Raw genomic sequence first — 6,041 nt, 5'->3', positions numbered from 1 at the left:
AGGCCGCAGAATGCAACAAATTCTAGGATAAGGTGAGCGATGTGGGACCATTTGTTTGGTTTCCCTAATAGGACTGTGCAGAAACAAAATTCCGTTGAAACTAGGTGCTGCATGCATGTTTCAGTGAAGACAAACTTTTCCAGTGACTGAATCACAGCTACCCCACACATTGTCAATAGAGATGGGAGGGCTCGCTAAAACAAACAAAAGCTTTAAGTATGATGCCCTTAAAAAAAGCTTGAAAATTTGTACTAATAGATGGCTGCTTCTAAATACAAAAGAACACTGGAAAGGATGCAGAAAAATATTTTTTTGCTGTTATTTAGGTTTGCTTGCACAATTTAGGCTTGCCTGAGAAGCTTCGTGATCAATGCCTAATCTACTGGAAAAATTTAGTATGCTGAAATGCTGCATTTTTGCTTTTCCCACTTCCACTAGCTGAGTGTCAAAGCATTAACATAATGAAATGTAGTCTCGTTTCGCTTATTTGTATTTCAAATGAAGTGCGAAGAGAAGCTAGTCAGGTCGTAGTTTCATGCAGATGTCGAGCGTCGTTGAGCCGTTGATAGTCTGTCACGTTACTAAGATGTGATGTCACCCTTCTGTGTTTCATGTGTCAATAATTATGGTGCTAACGATGAGTCTCAGTTGGGAGAAAGATTTAACAGCTCATTGGAGATGAATAAAATATATTATAAAAGTTTGTTGCGCCCAGAACTTGGCCTTGCATGACTTTACATAAGGCAGAAACCCGTAATATGTTTGTATAGCCTTAAAATTTGGTGTCCCAACCAGTTTAAAGACATGATCGAATTTGAATGGAAGAAAAAAAAAACAAACTCAAAATGAACAGATTAGAACAATCTAGGAAGAAGCGAACACAAAAACATCGTCGATACTAGAGTGCCTTGCCATGTCAATGATTGAGTAAAAATTGTGGTGAAATTTAAACTAAGAAACATCGCAGGAAAATGTACAGAACTGACATTTCAGGTTTCTGTTTTGTATTGACTGTAAAGAAACAGGGCAGAATTTTATTTGTTACATATGGCTTCTTGTACTACTGAAAATTGTGGTCAACTTTAATGTACCATGATTACACAATGAAAAAAAGGCACCGTTCTGATTAAATGATTAGAATATTGCTTACAATGTAGAAGTGTGGTCGATACTTATTATTCCGCATGGCTTATTTAGGGACAAATGGGGTAATCTTTCAACTGCACCTTAGCGTTCCCTTAAAAACATAAAAGCACTAGCAAGAGTAAGCATACATCGGAACACAGGAGGAACATACACAATAGTTGCCTGTAGATTTGATCATGCGTTTGACATAAGGGAAATGAGATAAACCTCAAACAGTACAAGATAACTCACAGGAATGTAAAATGACGAGAATACCAGGAAGAAAAAAAAACCACAGAAACATTGTCAGACCTTATTGCCACATGATTTACTGCAAAAAAAAAAGAAGACGTAGATTGAACTACACATAAGATTTCATTAAAAAATGCTAATCACAAGCGAAAATGTATGAGGTGAAAAAAACGCACTACCCACACAACCAGCAATATCCATAGGATCTTCACAAAAGGTCTCAATATCAAACGTCATTTTTGTACACCCATGCGATGTCCATGCGTCCATTATTAAAAGATCATCTTTTAGTGGATATCCTCATGACCTTACCTTTGTGTGGTCGTGAAGATATCACACAGTGTACATAACTTCGATGTTATAATGTGACTTTCAGTGGACATGCATAGTTCAGCAGATTTCTGCTTTAAATTTTGATTCGGACTAAGTGGAAAGGCAGACAGTGTCTTCAAGTAAAGCCCCTCAATTTCATCTTCAAAACCCTGTTTTCCCTTCTCTGCCTCCCCCCCCCCCCCCCCCCGCGAGTGAGAAGACGCGGTCCGCAGATGACTCATGCCGTAGTGCATGATAAAAACGTGGGCAGCTCGTGTGCCGGAGAGGTTGAGGAGAACGTTGGAGAGACTCGCTGCCTACATTCGCGATCAAGAAATAGTGCATTCCTTGTGGCGAGCGAAAAATATTAAATGGTTTGCCTGCAGGCTTGTTGTATGAAACATTTGTTATGAACATGAATAATGCGTTTATTGGGCGACGCGCTGTCACTTTCATGATATCTTCGGCAACTCTACCACAAAATTAGCGCGGAGTAGTACGCCTTTTTTTTTTCTTTGATGGCGTCCGCGGCGTTCGTCTCGTTCCCTTCCCTGCCTCCGCTGCGCAGCCACCACAACACAATAACACAATGCACGTGTTGTCCCTGTGAGCGAGAAGACGCGGTCAATTGACGTGTGTCCACAGATGACTCATGCCGTAGTACATGCCTATCTCAGTACACTCAGCGGTCGAGTGGCGTCGTCGTATTTTGGGAACGTCTGGTAATCTTGGCGCTTCCGAGTATTGCAGCTTGCGCTTGGTGTAATAGTTCTGCACCCTACCAGTACATTCCTGTACAACCGGAAGCGATCCCCGGAAGCCGGAAGTGTCATTGTGCCTGGCATGCATATGTTGCGTAGCTGACACAAGCTCACATCGCCTCAACCGCTCTCCGAGTTGCTGGCAGCCACATATCGTCGCACGCGCGTCACATGGATACATCTTCGCTGACGAAGTTGACAGCAGCAGTCATTTCAAGTTGTTAATCGCCCTGTGCATTGCCTTGTTCGTGGAGTACGTTTCTTCAAAGGTACGTACGTTTCAGCATCACCTAAGAGCACGACTTTTTCTGCTATGCCTAAATTAAGCAAGAGCGAAGACATGGGCAGCACGCGTAGCTGCGAGGAATACTCGTGCCACGTTTTCTGCTCTTGGTGAACCCGACGAGTGTGCAGAAGTGCATAAACCAGAAATAGTAGTTGGAGAGCTAGCCCGCAATGACAGCCCGGAGCCCACCTCTGTCATGTTTGACCCAGAGTTTATTCCCGCCGCGCAAGGATCACCTGCGTCATCGGAACCTCTAGCTTTTTCTTTAGGCGGCGAGATTTTGCGCGCGTCGCCTAGCAAATGTGCGAGCGAAATTGCTGATATTGACATAAAGTGCATTTTGCGGGAGTGGGTATAGAAGAGAACATGATGCAGAAGGCCGCGACCTCCCTGCTATATAATTTTTTTTTTTAACATCACTTTTTGCATGCCTTCATCGCAGAATGGGTTGCTGCTTTGCCATTTTTTGTTCAAGTTTTTTTTTGTGTGAAAAGCTAGGCTGGCTCTTATTAGATCACTTCAGAGAATAAGATTGTTGTCTTGCCATGCGTGCGGTGCCAGCTTGTTCCCACTGGATATTATGAAGAGTGTATGAAACTCTTTTCCATTCTTGCTGTCATTACGCTCTACTTGTCCTTGTTTTCCTCTCCCTGTTCCTTTAATTCCACTGGCTGCAGCTCAGTACTCAGGTGCTTAAGTTATTAAATAGCAACTGCAGCGGCTGGCAACAATTTTTCCTTCTTTTTGGTATTTTAATAATGAACCACAGCTACTATACTGCTGTATTTGTTTCAGTGGCTGCAAGGTCAAACATGCGGTACTATGTTGCAACAGTGGATGATGTGCAAGCAATTATAAAGAAATGGCTCCAACATGCTCCATGCAGTCTTAAACAGCAACAGGAAAGGCTTGCAAAACAAGGTATGAAAATTTAGCCACTATTTTGTACAAAACTGTGTGTGTACATACCAGTTAGATGCCTGTTTAAGCATGGCTTGAACAAATTTAAATGAGCGAAAGCTCAAGCATGATTTCGCATGGTTTACCAAGGCTGTACACGGTTTGAATTAGGGGGGTGCTCAAGCTTCTCATTAAAAGTAGATGCGAGAGTGCCTTAACACCACCTTTTCATTCCGCTATTTTTTTTAAAAATTTTCAGTTGGTTTTTGGGGAAAGGAAGGCACAGTATGTCTCACTTTTTAGTGGACACCTATGCTTAATTAGGTTGAAGTCATTCAGTCCCAGCGAGGTGAAATCTGAAGTTGCAGCCTGAATAGTGCAGCTTACACTCTAAAACAATTTCCAACTTTAACTGAAAAAGAAGTGAACACAAATTATTAACTATCCTTGTTACAGAGACAACAGGTCGTGAAATTTTTACATTCCTTTACTACGGGCACGGTGGAACTACGGGCATGTTAATAGGTTTATTTTCTTCGCACGTAAAGGTTTTACATCCATTTTTTTTTTCACTGTTATATAGCTGTAAGTTCTGTTGCCAGCTTTCAGACAAGTTTGTTTTGTGCATGCGGCCTTTTTTTGTGACTATTTTCTGTTACCTGTCAATTTCTTAATGCCCCACTTTATTGTTCACTTCATCTTTCATATTTTCCAGGAGGCGCAAGCACGGACGCAAACTGAAACCCATGAAGAGGGGAAGGTGTTTGAAAGCTTGCAGTCTTTTTGTGAATAAAACTATAATTCACGCTATGTGTTTTGCTCAACAGCTATCCCTAGCTCTGCTAAAAGTGCATGCTTGTACATCTTGGCAATGTTCATGCAATGTCCAGAGACTGATTTGGCAACGTCCTCTAGACATCGTAATGAATGTCCATGTGGACGTCCACTGTGAGGCAATAGGGACATCTCTGGAATATCCACTGGACCAATTGTGGGTATTTATGGAGATCCTCTGAATATTAAATATTTTGAGGGGTACATTTTATGGACATCTCCTGGATCTGATATGGTTGTCTGGGTAGGGAAAAGAGGCACGGAAACAAACCCAGGACTTCGTCTACCCGCAATACTCCGAATCACTGCTGCTCTCATTTCTGGTGCCGCTCTCAAACTAGATGCTTTAAGCTTTACGTTAGAATGAATGAACACAGCTTCTGCACTCTATCCCATGAACCTGCTCCTGCCCTTGGTATGCACAAAGCCAAACTTTGACCACTTCTTCTCATTGCAGTAGTGGAAGCTGTAAATTAAATAAGGCAGGATAATCTTCTAGAACCATCAGAGGTGTCATTTATGTCTTTTATAACCATCTAAATGTGGCGCAACATTTTCATGAGCAACAAACTGCTAGGAGAAAAGACTGTTTGCTGTTTTAATGCAAGTATATGCATTTCTTCATGAATGAAAATATTCAATATTTTTCCAAATTTTTCAATATGGTTTTTCTCAGCCTTTAAATTTTCCAGGAATTTGACATCCCTATTGCCACTGGCAAGGTGGAAGTAAGCAATAAAAAAATATTTGTATACAGTGATTCTGTGCAAGAAGGGCACTCCCTGATGTCTTCCATGCACCTTTGCAAAAAAATAAAGAGAAGCAGTGCCTCATGTAGAGATGACTCCATGACGCATTGCGTATACAGCTTAGACCTAGTCATGGAGATGTACTTACGGGAGTGTATGGTGGCATATTTGTGCTTGAGTGGAAGGAAGGTCAGAAAAGGCTTTCACAACTAATGCTGTCTGCTGTTATTACCAGTGTGTAGATATGCTTTATAATATATTACAGGTACTCTGCTGGTATTAAAAAATGTTCTTATAGCTGCTGTTGGTTTCTAAACTTTGTTATTACATAGCCCATTAAGGTCTGTCCGAAAGAGAGTCCACTGTACATCAACCATTTCATGGTATTCCTTTCAGACTGCTAAGAAATTTGTGATGTAATATTTTTTTCGTCACTATTTTGGCTCATGTTTCAACAGCCGAACATGGTAGAATGTGTCTCAGACCACTAACCAATTCAAAAAACAGTATAAAATTTGGAAACCCTACAAGTTTCTCATTCAAGAACCGGCCGTCTAAACCTTTAAGTAGCTTTGACAGGTCAACATAATGATTTTGCATAAGCACGATGAAGATTCCCCTTTGTTCTGTGTTTGGCATTGACTGTATCAGAGATTGCGAGCACAGTTGTGCTGATAGACTTCTATTGGTAGCAATGATTATCATGTCATCCCAAGCAGTTTCATGCCCTTATTTCTGCATGTATTCTACCAAAGCATTTGGTATGCTGTCAGGTTTCTAGTGGCATCGGGGCTCTTTTATCACACTTGTCAAATTTCTCAT

At 41.3% G+C, this 6,041-nt stretch overlaps 1 long non-coding RNA gene across 1 annotated transcript; it reads left to right on the top strand.

Annotated features, from left to right (window-relative positions):
• Window positions 1-2,217: 2,217 nt before the first annotated feature.
• Window positions 2,218-4,723, top strand: LOC146201444 (uncharacterized). The gene is made up of 3 exons (XR_014705356.1): window positions 2,218-2,719; window positions 3,532-3,657; window positions 4,352-4,723. It is a non-coding gene; the product is annotated as an uncharacterized LOC146201444 (long non-coding RNA).
• Window positions 4,724-6,041: the final 1,318 nt, after the last annotated feature.

This window comes from Amblyomma maculatum, chromosome 2 (genome assembly GCF_055883805.1).
Source record: "Amblyomma maculatum isolate TAMU_Amacu chromosome 2, ASM5588380v1, whole genome shotgun sequence".
Classification (NCBI taxonomy): domain Eukaryota; kingdom Metazoa; phylum Arthropoda; class Arachnida; order Ixodida; family Ixodidae; genus Amblyomma; species Amblyomma maculatum.
The sequence above is the reverse complement of the archived record's forward strand: the minus strand, read 5'-3'. Positions and strand labels throughout refer to the sequence as shown.